This window comes from Pleurodeles waltl, chromosome 4_2, assembly GCF_031143425.1.
Source record: "Pleurodeles waltl isolate 20211129_DDA chromosome 4_2, aPleWal1.hap1.20221129, whole genome shotgun sequence".
Lineage (NCBI taxonomy): Eukaryota > Metazoa > Chordata > Amphibia > Caudata > Salamandridae > Pleurodeles > Pleurodeles waltl.
Genome location: NC_090443.1, coordinates 313,630,649 through 313,651,857, shown reverse-complemented (window position 1 = coordinate 313,651,857; position 21,209 = coordinate 313,630,649). Strand labels below are relative to the sequence as shown.

The following is a 21,209-nucleotide window of genomic DNA, read 5'->3' as shown; positions in this document are numbered from 1 at the left end:
ATTACATAAAACTACTGATTTGTCTCCTTTCCTTTTTCTTTCAGATGGTCCTCTCCTTCCCTTCCATTCTCTATATACTTCCTATCTTTGAGCAAAACCTTCTCTGTCACATGCATGTTTGCTGCAACCCTAATTATTGTATTGCTGTAAATTGTCCACTTCTTATTTACAAGAGTACAATTTCTCCTTCTCTGAAAATCATACCGCTGCAACCTAACAATACCTTATCTATTGTAGAGTGTCTACTAATCCCACCAACAATCTATATGAGTTCACATGCTCCCTCACAAATGATCACACTTAACTCTTATTAATTAAATCTACTACAAAGAAACTGAAGTGAACACATTGAATTGTTTGATTGAGTGCACACCACTAATCCCAGCAGCCAACAATAACTAGTAACACTGCACTAACCACATTGGGTTCCTGGAGCAGCATGCTGCCTGGAGTAAGGTGTTTCAATGTCACATCAAGATTAATAAACGCTATATAAATGCATTTACAATACAGTGATGGATTCTTTCAGTTGCAGTTTCACGTAATCTAGTCATTAAACGTGGAACGCTCTGTGGGGTCCCAGTCCTTTAATTAACAATGCACGTTAGACAAGAGCATTTTGACCTTCTAGCATCCAAAATTCAGATGCCCCATTCCATATATCACCCTCTAAACATGTGGTGTGAAGTCATTCATGTGCTTGAAAGGTACACTGTGACATGTTGGTACCACAACTAACTGTCTGTATGATTATTATTGATTCCATAAACCTGGCATTTGACATACATATAGGTACTTGATTTAACGTTTTGGGACTGTACCTGAAATATAAGCTTAGTTAAATGTAGAATCGATCACTGTGATTACCTTACCATTGATATCTCTTCATATAAATGGATTACTGTCCAATTAAATGAGTAATCTAGGGTTCTTGGCATCAGTAGGCTTTTTGATCAGTATGCACTACTTATTATTACCGATATATTTAAATATGAAGCGATTGGTCGGGTATAGCTGTACTAAACATGTACTATGGATGTGGTAAGTCTTACTTGTTAACAACAATTTTGGTAAGTATTTCATTGACCACCTTTATTGCGCATTGATCAATGAATATTGTGTCTTTGTTTTGCCTTATAGAATCCTTGCACCAATGTTTGGTCCCTGGCGAATGGTATTCCGCAGGAATGCATTAAAGCATGACAAATTTAAACTTTTGATGCTATGCACACAACATATGAAAATTAAGTAGGTAATTTAGTACATTTTGATACAAAAACTAAGGAAATAAATAGAGACTAATTACTTGAAGGAAAAGGGTGTCCTAAGCTGGCACATAGATGTGTTGTGGTAATTAACTGGCCAAGGCAATTGGATGGTAATTTTTACCGTTTTTGATCATGTATCACATCCACATTTGCTTCCAACACACTATATGCAGTGGTGGTTTGCTGCAGATCATGGCTTGGAAGCCGTGGCAGCACACAACCCACTGTGGGCATCCAACTCTGATGTGCATGGGGGGCATGTCCATGCAAGATTGCCAATAGGACGCGTGCCTGAGAGGCACCCGACCGACCCTGAATAATCCTGACGAACAAGGGCTCTCTGACCGCTGAAACGTGGGCCCACACTCCGCGCTCGTGCTGCCTTCCTTGTTCGGTGGGCATGAGCCACGGGGGCGCCCCTGGTGATGCTGGTTGTTATGGCGATCTTGAGGAGCGGCCTGAAGCGAGAAAGACTGTGATCGCCAGAGACTTGGTCCCCGGCAGGGCCAGAGTTTTCCCACTGCTGGCAGACCTCTGTGCCTGCGAGGGGGGTGGGTGGCAACCTCTCCCCTGAGACTAGCGGAGGGTGGAGAAGGGGTGGAGACCCAGACCGGAGGGACGCACCTGGTCCCGTTCTGAGTTCAGCCTGTGCAGAGCTGGCTGGTTGAGCTGGATGGTGATCTGTCCCTCCATGAAGGGACCGACGTCGAGTGGAGCAGGGCTGACCGACGGCTCAGAGGCCCCTGTTCCTGGCAGTATGTGAGGCGGACGGGCACCCGGAAGTGATTGGCCTCTCGGGGCGCTAGATGCGGTGCCTGGCCTGTGGAGCTGGGCTGGGTGCTGCGGCTTGATTGTTGGACCCGAGACAGCTGTAATAGTTGCACTTTTCCCCAGGGCGCCACTCCACTGGTTGTGATCTGCAGGGAACGGTGTGGGATCTGGAGACTACACATGGTGCTTTGCATGCTTGGGGGCTGCCTGCCCCTGGAGAAACGACTGGAGGCCCGGGGTGGGTGCATGGACCTGGTCTGCATTGTGGAGGGGTGGCCCACAGGTGCTGGTTGCTGCGCTATTGTATACTTGTAATGAAGCTTGTGCCAGTTGGAGCACTGTAGGAGGCTGGCCTGGCTTATAGTGGGTACCTAGTGGTACTTACACCTTGTACCAGGTACAGTTATCCCTTATTAGTAGATTAGAAGTGTTCTAGCAGCTTAGGCTGAAAGAGGTAGCTATAGCAGAGCAGCTTAGGCTGAACAAGGAGACATGCAAAGCTCCTACTATACCACTTATATCACTTAGTAATATATCATAAGAAAACACCATACTCAGAGTTACTAAAAATAAAGGTACTTTATTTTAGTGACCATATGCCAAAAGTATCTCAGAGGATATACTCCATTGGGAGGTAAGTAATGTACACAAAATATACACACACAAACCAAGTCAGGTTAGTAAACAGTTAGAAAAGTAGTGCAAACACTGTAGAACACAATAGAATGCAATAGGGAAAAATAGGCCTGGGGCAACACAAACCATATACTCCAAAAGTGGAATGCGAACCACGAATGGACCCCAGGCCTAGTGTAGAGGGTCGCTGGGAGTGTAAGAAAACACTAAGGGTGTCCAAGATACCCCACCCCAAGACCCTGAAAAGTAGGAGTAAAGTTACCCTACTACCCCAGAAAGACAGTAAAGTCGAGATAGGGGATTCTGCAAAGACAACAACTGACTGCAAAGCACTGAAGACAGATTCCTGGACCTGAGGTCCTGTAAAGGAAGGGGACCAAGTCCAAGAGTCACGCAAGTGTCCAGGGGGGGCAGGAGCCCACTAAACCCCGGATGAAGGTGCAAAAGGGCTGCCTCCGGGTGGAAGAAGCCGAAGATTCTGCAACAACGGAAGGTGCCAGGAACTTCTCCTTTGGTCAGAAGATGTCCCATGGCGTGCTGGAGGATGCAGAAATGTTTCCATGCAGAAAGACTGCAAACAAGCCTTGCTAGCTGCAAGAGTCGCGGTTGAAGGTTTTGGGTGCTGCCAGGGCCCAGGAAGGACCAGGAGGTCGCCCCTTGGAGGAGGAGACAGAGGGGGCACTCAGCAACACAGAGAGCCCAAGCAGAAGCACCTGAACAGGCGTTCAGAAAATCTGAGCACCACAGTCGACTCAGCACAACAAAAGAGGGTCCTACGAAGTCGGAGTCCAACTCAGCGAGTTGGGCAATGCAGGACAGAGTGCTGGGGACCTGGGCTAGGCTGTGCATGAAGGAAGTCTTTCAAACGTGCACAGAAGCCCGAGCAGCTGCAGTTCACGCGGTACAAAGGATTACTGTCTGGCGTGGGGAGGCAAGGACTTACCTCCACCAAATTTGGACAGAAGGGCCACTGGACTGTCGGGGACACTTGGATCCAGCTCCTGTGTTCCAGGGACCACGCTCGTCAAGATGAGAGGGGACTGGTGATGCAGCAGGTTGGTGCCTGCTTTGGCAGGGGAAAGATTCCGTCGACCCACAGGAGATTTCTTCTTGGCTTCTAGTGCAGGGTGAAGGCAGACAGCCCTCAAAGCATGCACCACCAGGAAACAGTCGAGAAAGCCGGCAGGATGAGGCACTACAATGTTGCTTATAGTCTTCGTGCTACTTTGTTGCGGTTTTGCAGGCGTCCTGGAGCAGTCAGCGGTTAATCCTTGGCAGAAGTCGAAGAGGGAAGTGCAGAGGAACTCTGGTGAGCTCTTGCATTTGGTATCTGGTGAGATACCCACAGGAGAGACCCTAAATAGCCCTCGGAGGAGGATTGGCTACAGAGAAAGGTAAGCACCTATCAGGAGGGGTCTCTGACGTCCCCTGCGGGCACTGGCCACTCAGCGCTGTCCGTTGTGCCCTCACACCTCTGCATCCAAGATGGCAAAGGTCTGGGACACACTGGAGGAGCTCTGGGCACCTCCACTGGGAGGTGCTGGTCAGGGGAGTGGTCACTCCCCTTTCCTTTGTCCAGTTTCGTGCCAGAGCAGGGCTGGGGGGATCCCTGAACCGGTGTAGACTTGCTTATGCAAGGAGGGTACCATCTGTGCCTTTCAAAGCATTTCAGAGGCCAGGAGAGGCTACTCCTCTCAAGCCCTTCACACCTATTTCCAGAGGGAGAGTGAGTAACACCCTCTCTCAGAGGAAATCCTTTGTTCTGCCTTCCTTGGACTGGGCTGCCCAGGCCCCAGGGGGGCAGAAACCTGTCTGAGTGTTGGCAGCAGCGGTAGCTGCAGAGAAAACCCCGGGAAGTTAGTTTGGCAGTACCCGGGCTCTATGCTGGAGACCCGGAGATGCATGGAATTGTCCCCCCAATATCAGAATGGTATTGGGATGACAATTCCACAATCCCAGACATGTTACATGGCCATGTTTGGAGTTACCATGGTGACGCTACATATAGGTATTGACCTATATGTAGTGCACGCGTGTAATGATGCCCCCGCACTCACAAAGTCTGGGGAAATTTCCCTGAACGATGTGGGGGCACCTTGGCTAGTGCCAGGGTGCCCTCACACTAAGTAACTTTGCACCTAATCTTCACTAAGTGAGGGTTAGACATATAGGTGACTTATAAGTTACTTAAGTGCAGTGTAAAATGGCTGTGAAATAACATGGACGTTATTTCACTCGGGCTGCAGTGGCAGTCCTGTGTAAGAATTGTCTGAGCTCCCTATGGGTGTCAAACGGAATGCTGCAGCCCATAGGGACCTCCTGGAACCCCAATACCCTGGGTACCTAGCTACCATATACTAGGAAATTATAAAGGTGTTCCAGTGTGCTAATCAGAATTGGTAAAATTATTCACTAGCCTGGAGTGACAATTTTAGAAAGCAGAGAGAGCACAAACACTGAGGTTCTGGTTAGCAGAGCCTCAGTGATACAGTTAGGCACCACACAGGGAACACATATAGGCCACAAACTTGTGAGCACTGGGGTCCTGGCTAGCAGGATCCCAGTGAAACATATCAAACATACTGACAACATAGGGTTTTCACTATGAGCACTGGGCCCTGGCTAGCAGGATTCCAGTGAGACAGTAAAAACACCCTGACATATACTCACAAACGGGCCAAAAGTGGGGGTAACAAGGCTAGAAAGAGGCTACCTTCCAACAAGCACATTTGGAAGAATAAGCAACAGGCACCCCAGGGCAATACAGTGGATCATTATGCACTGCCGGCCCCTGCATCCCAGCGCACCACGTGCCATACTTCTGACCGGGTGGGGTCTGGGCACCCGCCATGAGACTGGGCAGCCCTCGATAGCGGAGTTGTTGCAGGCCATACAGGGCTTCCGGTTGGCCCTGAAAAATAAGATAGAACTGTGGCCCTAGAGGTCAGTGTCAGCGCACTGACCTTCGTAAGGTGTTAGATAAGGTTCGTCTGGTGGAGAGATCCATTGAGGAACTCCAGGCAGAGATGACCACCCTGAAGAACAAGGTGGCTGCGGATGAGTCATGCTCTGTGGCTCTGGAGGCCAGAGTGGAGGATGCGGAGGGCCCCTTTCACCACAATAACGAGCTGTTGTTGGAATTCCCTGAATGAATCGAAGGGGCACATCTCAAGCGGTTTGTTGAAGCCTGGAACAAAGACACCCTGAGGCCTGATGGTCTCTGTTTCATGTTAGCTATTGAGAGGGTGCACAACGCACTGGTTGCGCTTCCGCAACCTGGGGGTCCCACCGCAGACTATCATTGCTCATATCTTGCATTATGAGAATAGAGACCGCATCCTTAGAGCAGCAAGGGACACTGACACTGCCAGGTTTGAGAATTGGAAGATCGCCATTTACCTGGACTATACAAACAAAGTGCAAGGTGCTCGGAAGACTTTCCTAGAGGTCAAAACCAAGCTCCGCTCCATGGGCCTACGTTATATGCTGTTGTACCCGGCCAGACTGAAGGTTCTTTTGGGAGGCATGTCATATTTCTTTGATATACCTGAGGTTGTGTGGCAGTGGCTGGAGGTCTGGGACAAAGCACCTATGGAGCACAATCCTGCATGGAGATCTGGATCACGCAGATTGACTGTTCAGGCAGGTACTGGCCGGGGACTGGGTGGGGATGGTGGTGTGGGGGGGGGGGGGGGGGGGCGACGAGAGACACATTGGTGGTGGCTGGCTGGCCAGTATTCCCCTGACAGGACTGATCCTGGTAGAGTGGATATTTAGGTGGATGGAACCATGGCCCTTGCCGCTCAGGGCTGGCAGTGCGGACCGATGCTACTTAATCAATGCGAGAAGAGGCAGTGATCCAGAAGGAATCTGGGGCTTGTGATGACATGTCATGGTGTCCTTGGCTAAATAACTCCTTTGAGTTTTTCTTTTCTTCTACAGGTAGTTGGGCTGGCTCTGCTGCAGTCACATGGATGTCAAGCAGTAGTGACGTAGGCTGGAGGTAGTGGATATACACTTTCAGAACTTGGAGTGGAGGGCCCTGTTACCAATATCCTACTTAAATTGTATTCCTTGCTGGAGAAATATGTTCTGAAGGGGTTGACCTTGGGTGGGTTGCCTCTCCATCTGACAGCAAGAAATCATTGGATTTGCAGTGTGAAATGTCGTTATGCTGTTTTTCCGGGAATGGGGAGGATTGTTCATAGCCTCTAAAGTTAAAGAGGCTTTCTTAGTTATTGTTGTAGTATGCGTCCCAAGACAGCGAAAAATTCCTGAGGGCTGGTGTCCTTTGACTGGGTCCACAGGAGAGGCAGCAATGGGACAGGAGAGGCAGCAATGGGAGCGGCGTTTAGAGTGGGACATTATTAGACTCATGGCTGAGACATTCAATATAATAACATGCAATGTCAGAGGGCTCCGTGGGTACACTAAATGTTAGAGTGCATTCCTTTCTCAAACGAAATAAGATCCAAATTGCTTGCCTACAGAGACTCGTTTGGTGATGGACGAGGCACAGACATTACATAGAAAATGGAGAGTTCAATTGTTTTCTGCCTCGTACTCTTATGCAAGAGGGCTGATCATTTGGGTGACCCCCCCCCCCGGGTTCCGTTCAGACTCACTTATAGCAAAGCAGATGAGGAGGGAAGGTATGTCCTGCTTCAGGGCGCCTTGAATGGGGAAGAGTTTGCGCTTTTAAATTTGTATGCCCCAAACAATGACGACCGAGGGTTCTTTGAATGGTTACAGGGCTTGTTAATAGATAGTGTGGGTACCCCCATAAACTGGGCTGGGGACTTCAATTGTGTGTTGGAAGGGGAGAGGGATTGTCGTCTGCCCAGGGGTGGTACCAATCCCCTGATGACAGGCGTGTTGCAGTCGGCAATAGAGAAGCTGGGGCTACTGGATGGAGGGCCACAGTTACATCTGGATCTCCAGGAATACACGTGTTGCTCATGGACCCATAATACTTACAGTAGACTGGATCGCTTCCTGGTGGGAGGATTACATGATGTTCAGATAAATGCGTTGCTGCACATGGCAAGGTTCCTCTCAGATCATGCATCTGTTTTGCTGATTATGGCTTGGAGCGAGAGGCTGAGCAGGGCGCGGACATGGCATATGCCATCTGACTTACTATCAGATGTAGCCTGTGGGGCAGACTTGGGTACAGCAATAATGAACAACATGACCACAAAGTGGGGAACTATGGATACAGAGCAGTGGAGTGGGAGGCTTTAAAAGCGGTAGTCGGGGGGGGGGAGAGTGCATATGTATGATTTGTTGAACACGCAGGAGACTCATGGGAGACCTGTAAAAAAAAAAAAAAAAGTAAGGACCAATTAGCTGATCTTCAGAGGTAGGGCCCCCCCCCCCCCCACAGCAGAGGTGTACAGGGAGAGCTTAGCGGCTCATACACCACAAGGGATTAATAAAATAGACCCTACTAGGTGGGACACTTGTCCATGTTACAGGGCTGCTGAAGCCAACTTTTTGCACATTGCATGCTGCTGTGCGCAGATTCGGGCTTACCCTAGGGCAGGTTGTGTCACTTGTTAAATCTGTTACTGAAATGAATGTACCATTGACCCCACTTGCCTGTCTCCTGGAGATGGTGGTGTCTCAGGGGCATAGGTTTTTGCTATAGGTTGCCCCAATTTGTCTTATTACTGGCAAAGAGGCGGATGGCCATCGGCTGGATGAGTACAAAGGTCCCATTGTTTACATACTGGCTTCGTGACATATTGGAATGGAAATCGGGAGTGGCAGAGGAACATCGCATGAGAGTATCCCTCACAGATGAGGGGTTGGCTGTGGCCATACAACTCTGGGCTCACTTATTGGGTAGGCTTCCAGAAGATGACGACCGGACATCAGGGGAGAGCTCTGAGGGGGAGGGTTGACAATCTCCTGGATTATTGGCCTGCTATAGTTTCCTGGCAATCAAGGGTGAAATACAGAACCTTAAAGTGCTTTGTTGTTTCATGATCTGGTCACACCATTGGCCAGTCGTTCTCACTAGATATTTCATTGTTCTTTATCAAGTGTCCGCTTTTACCCGATGTATTAAATGATTGTACTCTGAACTTCAATTGGCAATGTATTCTGAGTAAAGCTGTTGACGCACTAAGTGTGCTTGTTCTTTGTGTAAAATTAATACAAACAGTTTAAAAAAAAAAAAAAAAAAAACTCTGATGTGCATGGCCATTGGCCTTGCACCAGACCCATCATGGTATCCAACCCATTGCGAATGTCCAACCATCTATGCATACCTTTTGTCCATGTGCAGCAGCAGTTAGCTGAGGTACCTGTGGCCAGGCCCTGCACCCAACATACTGTGACAAGCCAACCCCTACATAGGCGTGCTCTGTGTGGGTTCATTGCAGGGGCAGGCTTATGACCAGACTCCCCACCTATCCAGCAAGGGTTGAAGACTTTTGGCTTCAAATTTGCAGACACTTGGCCTGGGTGCACATAGTTTGGGTCCTACAAATTTCTGTGGCAAAATAACAAATCTTGATATAAGGGGTATTTCTTTGAGCCCCCGCCCCCCACCATGCGCCAGTGGTTCAGGAGATTCTTTCCCTGAACCCCTTATGGTGCCTTCATTTTTTTTTGTTCAGGATGCCGGGACAAAGGCCTTGCATACTTTAATAGTGAGACCAACAATTTTATTAAATTTGGAGCTAGACATTCTGGGCTGCTTTGGGTCCGTGAAATCGGCGTGAGTTTTCAGGCACAAAAAGGATGAAGGGAGGTAAAAGCCCCCTTGTTCAATTGTATTTTCTTTTTTTTTTTTTTTAAATATGGGACTACACGCCCAGATTTGCAAACTGTCTGCTCACTAATGGTCTAGATAGTGCAATATAAGTGTGATTGACAGGTCTGCTCAATTTGAAACCTACAGAAATCACTTTCCTAATGCTAATTTATTGTTAACAACTCAACAGGTGTACATTAAACCATCAAAAGCACTTCCTGAGCGAAGTTCTTCTTTGTCACCAAGTTTTGTGTAACTTATTAGTAGTGCTGTCAAAAGCTTCACGTGTGAGTTATGAGAAAGGCCACTTTTATGACCCCTCCCCCTTTTATTTTTTTTATTTTGGGGGGGGTGTACTGCTTGACAGCTCTGCATGATTCTTGCCATGCTGAAGCCCAATCTGATGAACACTATTTAAAAAAAAAAAAAATGTGTGCAGATGACATGACAGCACAGGTCAACACAATCAGCTCCTCCAGGTTCCTTATGTTTCATAAGATCTTCACATGGATACGCCGTAAAAACCAGATGTGCCATGTGACAAGCCCTCATCACAAGCATACTAGACTACACCAATGCACTCTATGCCACAATCTCCAACCATCTCCTCCATTGACTCCCGACCATGCAGAATGCTTCAGCAAGACTCATCCTCTATCTCCTACAACGCACCCACATCACATCACATCTCGTAGAGCTCTACTCGCTTCCCATACATAAACTCATGTAATTTCAAACTCACATGCATACAAGGCACTGCTCAACACGGGATCAACATACCTTAACAGCCCCCTTCACTTCCACCAACACACTAGACACCTGCGCTCACACCCCGCATCGGCAGCAGCATTATGAGAGGTGTGGCATTCTCCCACATTGCACCCTAAACGAGGAATGCGCTGGCTCTGCACATCAGGTCCGCTTCCTTGCTTCTTGAATTCCGCAAGAAGCTGAAGACCTGGCTCTTCATCTAATTCTTTGAGGCGGACTCATTACACACTTAGTCCGTAGGCAATACTCGTGCTTTAGCGCCTGGATCTATTACTGGGCAAAGCCACGCTATATACATCCACATAACACTTGTTAGACGCCACCAATGTTGTTAAAAATGTTTTTGTCAATAAAACCTAATCATTGCTACGTTTGCTCTGTATATGTAATGTGTCTGTATATGTAGATAGACACATTGTAGATTTCGTATGTCCATAGGAGCACTCGGGAAGCCTCTTTCTTGGATATAGTAGCAGAGAGGAGACCTCTATAAATATGCATGTAGGCAGACGGGAGGCCTCTACCAAGGCGTGTACCGGACTACTGAACACCTCTGTCGCATTGAGAGAAGCAGCACCCCGCCTCTATTCCTTGACCGGGCGGGGCCCACAGGTTTCGCCCTCAGTGAACAAACACTGTGAGGAGTACCAGGATGTGTGTCAAGCGGGTCTGACATGGGGGAGGACAGGAAAAAGCTGCCTTCCTGCCGGCTGTGCTTTTAAGAGATCTACGGCTACAGAACCTCTCTACATGTCGGACCTTACCAGGAACGGAGCCGCCTGGTGTTAGTTGGAGCCTGGGCCTAATATCCTTGTTTGCTTCCGGAGTCGCTGCGTGGGTGCTTACCGAGTACAGAAGCCGCAGGGCGTTCATTAACAACTCCTCGGTCCGGACGCGGCAGGGTGGGTAACTTCATGGCACAGAGGCTTCCGGGCGGATTAATTCCTGGCTGCAGGAGCCCTTGGGTGGCGTACTTCGTATGCACGCGAGCCGCAGGGTGGATGTTTACCGGGTGCGTGATTCACAACGAAGATATTTAGTGGGTAGGAGTTGCAGGGTGTGTAATTTGTGGGTTCAGGTGTTCTAGCGACTCAGCGGGTACATAATGTATTATCTATGGACACATGCATTGCAAGGTAGGTACTTAACAGGCATATGGGTTGCCGGTGTGGTTTAACGGGAAAGGCGCGCAGGTTAGGTACAGACACCTCAAAGTGTTAATGGGTCTGCACAGGCACCGCACTGTGGGTACCAAAGAGGCACACGGGTAGTGGCCGAGCACAGGAGCTACGCAGGGTTACCTAAAGTGTATAGGAGGCACATAATCCGTTCTTAATGGGCGCAGGACTAGAGTAGGACCTAGTGCGCACTGGCTCTGCTGGGTGAGTGTTTAGTGGGTACAAGAATGGGTTGGTTGGCAGAGTCACTACCGCGCCGTACTATATGGTGCAGAAGCGGCATAGAGGGCTCATACACTGCAGGGTGGGTACGGCAGAGAAGATGGCTGCGTTTTGGGCAAATACACTGTGGGTAATTTCTGGTACAAGAGAGGAACGGTAGCTTATGGGCCCAGGTAAAACATGGGGGTTCTTAGTGGTACATTCGCCGCATTTATGTACGCACTGAGCAGAGTAACGTCGAGGTGGGTACTTTGATGTAAAGGAACGGCAGAGCGAGAGTACTTTGGGGGGGGGGGGGGGGGCGGGGGGGGTGCCGGAGGAGGGCGGCAACCAAATAAGCACAGACATTGAAGGTGGTGCACTCAGGTGTACAGAAGCAGCAGGAGGGATACGTCGCCACGTTCATCACAGAGTGAGTACTTCGAGGGAGCAGGAGCGTCTAGGTGGGCACTTTGTGGGCACAGACCCCGCATGGTGGGTACATGAGCGACCAGATGTGACAGAGGACCGCTGGCTAGGTACTAGTCGGTTACAGGTTATATAGGGTGGATACATAGGCACTGTGTGGTACATGCTTGGTGGTAGAGGTGTGGCAGGGTAGCTACCTAGAGCTCACAGCCACTGCAGGGAGTTACAGAAGGGCTGTCCAGTATAGAAGCGTGACACGGTGCGTACCTAGAGGCCAGAGGATCCTCTCGGTTAGTACTTGGTGGAATAGCAGTGGCACGGAGTTATTACACGAGATCGAAGTTTGGGACCGAGTGGGTACTTGGTAGTGGAGCAGCACGATGGGTATCTAGTGGGTACATGCCCTGAAGGTTTACTGCTTAGTGGTATAGGAGCCGTATGGTGGATATGTGAGTCGTATGGTGAACAATTCGTAGTACATGAGCAGCAGAGTTGTTTCTTAAGGGCACAGGAGAAGTATGATGGGTACCTCCTGGGCCCAGGTGTAGAATAATGGTTTCTTAGTGGTACCTAAGGCGAAGCGGAAGCAGCAGGGTAGGTACCCAGTGGGCCCAGGCACTGAAGGTGTACTTAGGGTACTTGAGCGTCAGATTGGCAACCTAGTGAGCACAGGCGCTGCAGAGTGGTAAATTCCGAGGTAGGTGAATTCATTTTTGTGTTCAAATCTTTGTATTGATGTGCGAGGCGTGATCGGTTAATCGAAGTGTGACGGCGTTGGTTAACTAATATACTAGGGGTGTTGCTTTATCGATTGCACACGCTGAGTTAATGATTAAGAATACCATGGTTTGTGTGTGAGCGCGCCAGGTGTTGAGTGAATTTTATGTCTTAACCCTGATGGTTTATTGATCCATGAGTTGTGCTTCTTTATTGATTTGCTGCACATCGGGGTTTATCGATATATAAGCTGCGAATGTCACAGCTTTGCATTCGGTATTGCTAATGCACCAGCATCAGAAATCTGTATGTATACCGTCGTGTTCGGATTTGCATCCCTTTAGAATAGGTTGGTGGGTTAACCTGATATCTTTTCTTGGGGTTCTGGGGCAATTTCATACTTCAGTGCCGTCTTTTTTTAAACACAAACTTTATTAGCATTTTGATAGATGCATACATCTGCTGTTAAACATTCGGATGTATTGGTGAACATTACAGTATATAGGTAGTGGAATCTGTGAAGCAAGTATATATAATAGGTTATTATGGTTATTTTTCATCCCAACAATGCTGTTAGGTGTAAACCGTCCCATCCCCTCCCTTCACCCGAACGAACATGTCTGCTGTGAGAAGGTAGCCTCTTTCTAGCATGGTTACCCCTATTTTTGGCCTATTTGTCAGTGTGTTTTGACTGTGACACTGGGATCCTGCTAGTCAGGACCACAGTTCTTATGGTTTATGCCCTACATGTCAGTCTGTTTCACTGTTTTCGTCAGTATGCTTGACAGTGTCACTGGAGTCCTGCTAATCAGAACTCCAGTGGTTATGCTCTTTCTAGTTCCAAATTTGTACTTAAATACTGGTAACCCAGTATTCCATTCCAAATTGGCATACTGGACCCCCCTTATAAGTCCTTAGTATATGGTACCTAGGGCATTGGGGTTCCAGGAGATCCTTATGGGCAGCATTTCTTTTGCCACGCATAAGGAACTCATACAAACACTTTTTCAGGACTGCCATTTCAGCCTTAGTGAAGTAGGGTAAGCACTATTTCACAGCCATTTTCACTGCACCAGGTCACTTATGAGTCAGCTATATGTCCAACCTTCAGACCCTGAAGGCTAGGTGCATAGTACCTCTGTGTGAGGACACCACTGCACTAGCAGAAGTGCCCCACGTTGTTCAGGCCCATTTGTGAGTGCAGGGACAGCATTATAAGTGTGCACTATATATAGGTCATATATAGCTTCACAGTGGTAACTCTGAGTATGGCCATGTGAGGTGTCTAACAACTGGGAATTGTACCCCAATAATAATTCCAGAATTGGTTGCACAATACAATGCACTCTGGGGGCTCCACCATGGCCCCCAAGTTCTGCCATACCAGCCTTCTGAGGTTTTCACTGCAGCCCCAGCTGCTGCCACCTCACAGACAGGGTTCTGCCCTCCTGGGCTTGAGCAGCTTAACCCCAGGAAGGCAGAACAATGCATTTCCTTTAGGAGAGGGGTGTTACACCCTCTCCCTTTGGAAATGGGTGTTACAGGCATGGGAGGGGTATCCTCAGAGAGCCTCTGGAAATGCTTTGAAGGGCACAGATGGTGCCCTCCTTGCATAATCCAGTCTACACTGGTTCAGGGATCCCCAGTCCCTGCTCTGGCGCAAAACTGGACAAAGGAGAGGGTAGTGACCACTTCCCTGTCCATCACTAGCCCAGGGTTGTGCCCAGAGCTTCTCCAAAGTGTCCCTGGGGTTTGCCATCTTGAATTCCAAGGTGGTGGGATACTCTGGGAGCAACTGAGTAGCCAGTGCCAGCAGGTGACCTCAGAGAACCCCTTGATAGAAATTGGGTCTTTGGTTGACAGTCAGGTTACCCCCTGTTCAAGCAAGGACTCTCACTCTAGTCAGGGTAAAAGAGAATCACCCTCAGATAACCCCTGCTTACCCCCTTGGTAGCTTGGCATGAGCAGTAGGCTTAACTTCAGAATGCTAGGTATAAAGTATTTGTACCAACACACACAATCACTCATTGAAAACTCTTCAAAATGACCCAACACAGGTTTAGTAAAATAGAAAATATTTAACTTAAACAACACAAGACCAAAACGACAAAAATCCACAATACACATGTCAAGTTATCAATTAAAAAGCAAAAAGAGCCTTTATGTAGTTTAAAACACACACTAACACTGTCAGCGTGAATATGTACCTTGGGTGCGTCAAAAATAACCCAGCACAGGCGAGTATGCATGAAAAAGGGCTTGCGGTGTGTCATTTCACTCTCAAGCGATCCCTATCGTCATTTCTCCTTTTGTCGGGTCGGGCGTATCGTTTCTTCTTTCCGCAGGAGAGTGATGCGTCGATCCAGTCAGCACTCTCGGGTCCAGGCAGGCCTTGCATTGTTTTTACAAGCCCAGCTGTGTTTGTGTCGGAAATCCAGCCGCATGATGATCCGAAACCCACGCAGCGCAGGTTGCGATCTCCCAGCCTCTGTCCGCGATGCTGCATGTAATTTCTCCAGCTCTGTGCGTTCGTTCTTCGGTCGCGTTTCCAGCGAGCATCGATTTTCAGCCGCAGAGCGGGCGGCGCGTTGTTTCTTCAGCCGCAGATTGGAGTTGTGTTGATCTTTTCCCCGCACGGCGCTCTGTGCATGGATTTCTTCCTCTTAGGCTGCCAACTTCTCCTTTCAGGGTCCCAGGAACTGGATGGGCACCACAGGGCAGAGGAGGAGTCTCTCCAGAGACTTCAGGTGCTGGCAGAGAGAAGTATTTGCAGTCTCTGAGACTTCAAACAGGCAAGCTCTAAATCAAGCCCTTGGAGAGTTCTTCTCAAGATGGAAGGCATAAAAAGTCCAGTCTTTTCCCCCCTTACTCTGGCAGAAGCAGCAACTGCAGGATGTCTCCACAAAGCACAGTCACAGGCAGGGCAGCTCTTAGTCCTCAGCTCTTCAGCTCTTCTCCAGGCAGAAGTTCCTCTTGGTTTCCAGAAGTGCTCTAAAGTCTGTGGTTTTGGGTGCCCTTCTTATACCAAATTTCTCCTTTGAAGTAGGCCTACTTCAAAGCAAAGTCTCTCTTGAATGTGAAATCCTGCCTTGCCCAGACCCCAGACACTCACCAGGGGGTTGGAGACTGCATTGTGTGAGGACAAGCACAGCCATGTCAGGTGTGAGTGACCACTCCTCCCCTCCCACCTAGCACAGATGGCTCATCAGGAAATGCAGATTACAACCCAGCTCTCTTTGTGTTACTGTCTAGTGGGAGGTGCAACCAGCCCAACTGTCAAACTGACCCAGACAGGGAATCCACAAACAGGCAGAGTCACAGAAATGGTATAAGCAAGAAAATGCTCACTTTCTAAAAGTGGCATTTTCAAACACACAATCTCAAAATCAACTTTACTTAAAGGTGTATTTTTAAATTGTGAGCTCAGAGACCCCAAACTCCACATGTCCATCCACTCCAAAAGAGAATCTACACTTTAATCAGATTTAAAGGTAGCCCCCATGTTAACCTATGAGAGGGACAGGCCTTGCAACAGTGAAACACAAATTTAGCAATATTTCACTGTCAGGACATATAAAACACATTATTGTATGTCCTATCTTAACCATACACTGCACACTGCCCTTGGGGCTACCTATGGGCCTACCCTAGGGGTGTCTGATATGTAAGAAAAGGGACGGTTTAGGCCTGGCAAGTGGGTACACTTGCCAAGTCGAATTTACAGTCAAAACTGCACACACAGACACTGCAGTGGCAGGTCTGAGACATGATTACAGAGCTACTTATGTGGGTGGCACAACCAGTGCTACAGGCCCACAATTAGCATTTGATTTAAAGGCCCTGGCACCTCTAGTGCACTTTTCTAGGGACTTAGTAGTAAATCAAATATGCCAATCATGGATAAGCCAATTATATACACATTTTGTAAAGGAGCACTTGCACTTTAGCACTTGCACTTTAGCACTGGTTAGCAGTGGTAAAGTGCCCAGAGGAACAAAAACAGTAAAGTCAGAGTCCAGCACACATCAACAACCTGGGGAACAGAGGCAAAAAGTTAAGGGAGACCACGCCAAGGATGAAAAGTCTAACACCCCTCCTGATAGTTACATACCTGGTTAGGTAGCCAATCCCCCTCTGAGGGCTATTTAGGGTCTCTCATGCGGGTGTTTCCTCAGATTCGGATTGCAAGACTCCAGCAGGAATCCTCTGCATCCTTTACATCATCTTCTACCGAAGGATTGACCGCTGACTCCTCCAGGAACTCTACAAAACTGCAACAAAGAAGCAAAGACGACTTCTGCGACCTTGTAACTTCAGCTCCTGCCAGCAACTGCAACAGTTTCCAGGCCCTGCACGCTCCGAGGACTGCCTATCTTCATCCTGCACCCGAAGAACCAAAAGAATCTCCTGAGGAGTGAAAGAGTCACTTCCCTGCTTCAGCAGGCACCTCTCTGCAGCAGCGACAGGTACTCTGGGTCCCCTCTCCTGACAACGAGTGTGGATTCTGGAACACAGGTGGTGGACTAAAGTGACCCTGACTGTCCAAAGGTCCAGCTATCCAAATTTGTTGGAGGTAAGAGCTTGCTTCCCTGTGCCAGACAGTAACCCTGTGCACAGCATGTTTTGCAGCTCCTAGGGCTTCTGTGCGCTTTTCTAAGAATTCCTTTGTTCTCAGCCTAGCCCGGTTCCCCAGCACTCTATCCTGCGACGCTGAGCTCCGAGTTGTTCTCTGGTGGCGTGGGATCCCTTTGTGTTGTGCTGCGACGACCGCCATTTGCAACTTCTTTGTCCCTGTGCTGTGGATCTCTTGTGTGCACTGACTGGTCTTCTGGGGGCTCTCTGAGTTGCTGAGAGCCCCTTCTCTCTCTCCCTCCTGGGTAGAGGCGACCTGGTACTTCCTGGGCCCGGGCAGCACCATTTTCCGCAAACCGCGAGTTTTGCGTTTACCAATGCTTGTTTGTGGAATCCAGTGACGAAAACCAGACTGCATAGATCCATCCGGCGTGGGACATTTTCTGCACCAACAAGGAACCTACATCTATCTTCTTTGGTGCAATACTGACTTTGTCTTCTCACTGGTGGTTCTTCTTTTGCACTTTAGTCTGGGTTAGCAGGGGCTCCTATTCTTCCTGGACTCGTTAGTGCTTCTTGGACTTGGTCCCCTTTGTCCACCGGTCTTCAGGTCCAGGAATCCATCATTGGTGTCTTGCAGTCTCTCCTGGTTCTTGCTGTGTCTTCTATCACAACTTCTAGTGTGTTTTAGGAAACTTGCTGTGTTTTACTCCTGCTTTCCTGGGCTCTGGAATGGGGTATTTTACCTACCTTTGGTGTTTTCTTACACTCCCAGCTCCCCTCTACACACTATACTTGCTTAGGTGGGAAACCGACTTTCACATTCCACTATTTTAGTATATGAATTGTGTTCCCCCTATGCCCATTGCAACCTATTGTTAATTTCACTATTTGCACTATTTTCTGACTGTTTACTTACCTGTTTTTGGTTACTAGTGAATATATTGTGTAATTTACTTATCTCCTAAGGAAGTATAATCTCCAAAGATTTTTTGGCATTGTCTCACTAAAATAAAGTACCTTTATTTTTGGTAATCTTGAGTATTGTCTTTCATGTGTAAGAGTACTATGTGACTACAGTGGTATTGCATGAGCTTTGCATGTTTCCTAGTTAAGCCTTGGCTGCTCTGCCTACAGCTACCTCTAGACAGCCTGGCTTCTAGACACTGACTACATTTCACTAATAAGGGATAACTGGACCTGGTATGCGGTGTAATTACCTTAGGTACCCACTACAAACCAGGCCAGCCTCCTACATCTGCCTGATTAGTAACTGTACATGTGTGTTGTTAATCCTAAGAAAGCGTAAGTGATGAATAATCGATGCTGGGGCCAGTTGTGTCACTGAGGTAGAAGTCTGATTGAGGACTAACTGTGTATGAATGTCACACTGGTGTGGAGGGAGGAGAAGCAGTGGGGGTGTGAGAAAGTAGCCTCTTTCTAGCCTTGTTACCCCCACTTTTGGCCTGTTTGTGAGTATATGTCAGGGTGTTTTCACTGTCTCACTGGGATCCTGCTAGCCAGGACCCCAGTGCTCATAAGTTTGTGGCCTATATGTATGTGTTCCCTGTGTGATGCCTAACTGTCTCACTGAGGCTCTGCTAACCAGAACCTCAGTGGTTATGCTCTCTCTGCTTTCCAAATTGTCACTAACAGGCTAGTGACCAATTTCACCAATTCACATTGGCATACTGGAACACCCATATAATTCCCTAGTATTTGGTACTGAGGTACCCAGGATATTGGGGTTCCAGGAGATCCCTATGGGCTGCAGCATTTCTTTTGCCACCCATAGGGAGATCTGACAATTCTTACACAGGCCTGCCAGTGCAGCCTGGGTGAAATAACGTCCATGTTATTTCACAGCCATTTACCACTGCACTTAAGTAACTTATAAGTCACCTATATGTCTAACCTTCACCTGGTGAAGGTTGGGTGCAAAGTTACTTAGTGTGTGGGCACCCTGGCACTAGCCAAGGTGCCCCCACATCGTTCAGGGCAAATTCCCCAGACTTTGTGAGTGCGGGGACACCATTACACGCGTGCACTATACATAGGTCACTACCTATGTATAGCGTCACAATGGTAACTCCGAACATGGCCATGGCCATGTAACATGTCTAAGATCATGGAATTGTCACCCCAATGCCATTCTGACATTGTGGGGACAATTCCATGAACCCCTGGGTCTCTAGTACAGAACCCGGGTACTGCCAAACTGCCTTTCCGGGGTCTCCACTGCAGCTGCTGCCAACCCCTCAGATAGGTTTCTGCCCTCTTGGGGTCCAAGCAGCCCTGGCCCAGGAAGGCAGAACAAAGGATTTCCTCTGAGAGATGGTGTAACACCCTCTCCCTTTGGAAATAGGTGTGATGGCTGGGGAGGAGTAGCCTCCCCCAGCCTCTGGAAATGCTTTGATGGGCACAGATGCTGCCCACCTCTGCATAAGCCAGTCTACACCGGTTCAGGGACCCCCCAGCCCTGCTCTGGCGCGAAACTGGACAAAGGAAAGGGGAGGGACCACTCTCCTGACCTGCACCTCACAGGGGAGGTGCCCAGAGCTCCTCCAGTGTGCCCCAGACCTCTGCCATCTTGGAAACAGAGGTGTTGCTGGCACACTGGACTGCTCTGATTGGCCAGTGCCAGCAGGTGATGTCAGAGACTCCTTCTGATAGGCTCTTACCTCTCTTAGTAGCCAATCCTCCTTCTCTGCTTTGGGGAATTCTTCAGATACCGATTGCAAGAGCTCACCAGAGTTCCCCTGCATCTCCCTCTTCACCTTCTGCCAAAGGATCGACCGCTGACTGCTGAGGACACCTGCAAACCCGCAACAAAGTAGCAAAGACGACTACTAGCAACCTTGTATCGCTCATCCTGCCGGATTTCTCAACTGTTTCCTGGTGGTGCATGCTCTGGGGGTAGATTGCCTCCTTTCTGCACCAGGAGCTCTGAAGAAATCTCCTGTGGGTCGACGGAATCTTCCCCCTGCAACCGCAGGCAACAAAAGACTGCATTACCGGTCCTCTGGGTCCCCTCTCAGCACGACGATCGTGGTCCCTGGAACTCAGCAACTCTGTCCAAGTGACTCCCACAGTCCAGTGACTTCAGTACAAGTTTGGTGGAGGTAAGTCCTTGCCTCCCCACGCTAGACTGCATTGCTGGGTACCGCATGATTTGCAGCTGCTCCGGCTCCTGTGCACTCTTCCAGGATTTCCTTCGTGCACAGCCAAGCCTGGGTCCCCGACACTCTAACCTGCAGTGTACAACCTTCTGAGTTGTCCTCCGGCGTCATGGGACTCCCTTTTGTGACTTCGCACGGACTCTGGTTCACTCCTCTGCTAAGTGCCTGTTCCGGTACTTCTGCGGGTGCTGCCTGCTTCTGTGAGGGCTCCCTGACTTGCTGGGTGCCCCCTCTGTCTCCTCATCTAAGTGGCGACATCCTGGTCCCTCCTGGGCCACAGCAGCATCCAGAAACCCTAACCGCGACCCTTGCAGCTAGCAAGGCTTGTTTGCGGTCTTTCTGCGTGGGAACACCTCTGCAAGCTTCTTCACGACGTGGGACATCCATCCTCCAAAGGGGAAGTTCCTAGTCCTCTTCGTTCTTGCAAAACACCAAGCTTCTTTCATCCGGTGGCAGCTTCCTTGCACCCTCAGCTGGCATTTCCTGGGCTCCTGCCCACTCTAGACACTGTCACAACTCTTTGACTTGGTCCCCTTGTCTTACAGGTACTCAGGTCCGGAAATCCACTGTTGTTGCATTGCTGGTGTTGGTTTTCCATGCAGAATCCCCCTATCACGACTTCTGCGCTCTCTGGGGGTTGTAGGTGCACTTTACACCTACCTTACAGGGTCTTGGGGTGGGCTATTTTTCTAACCCTCACTGTTTTCTTACAGTCCCAGCGACC

At 48.9% G+C, this 21,209-nt stretch overlaps 1 protein-coding gene across 6 annotated transcripts in view; it reads left to right on the top strand.

Annotated features, from left to right (window-relative positions):
- Window positions 1-21,209, top strand: part of SGSM3 (small G protein signaling modulator 3) — a 256,141-nt gene that overhangs the window by 36,518 nt on the left and 198,414 nt on the right. Inside the window, exon 1 of one of the 6 annotated variants that reach the window (XM_069231274.1) lies at window positions 10,827-11,111. The exons of 2 other annotated variants lie outside the window; for them this stretch is intronic. The gene's annotated coding sequence lies outside the window, so the exon portion shown is untranslated. Of the gene's footprint in view, window positions 1-10,826; window positions 11,222-11,324; window positions 11,346-21,209 lie in introns of those variants that run through there. 3 more of the 6 variants (XM_069231270.1, XM_069231271.1, XM_069231272.1) reach the window with 3 other exon arrangements.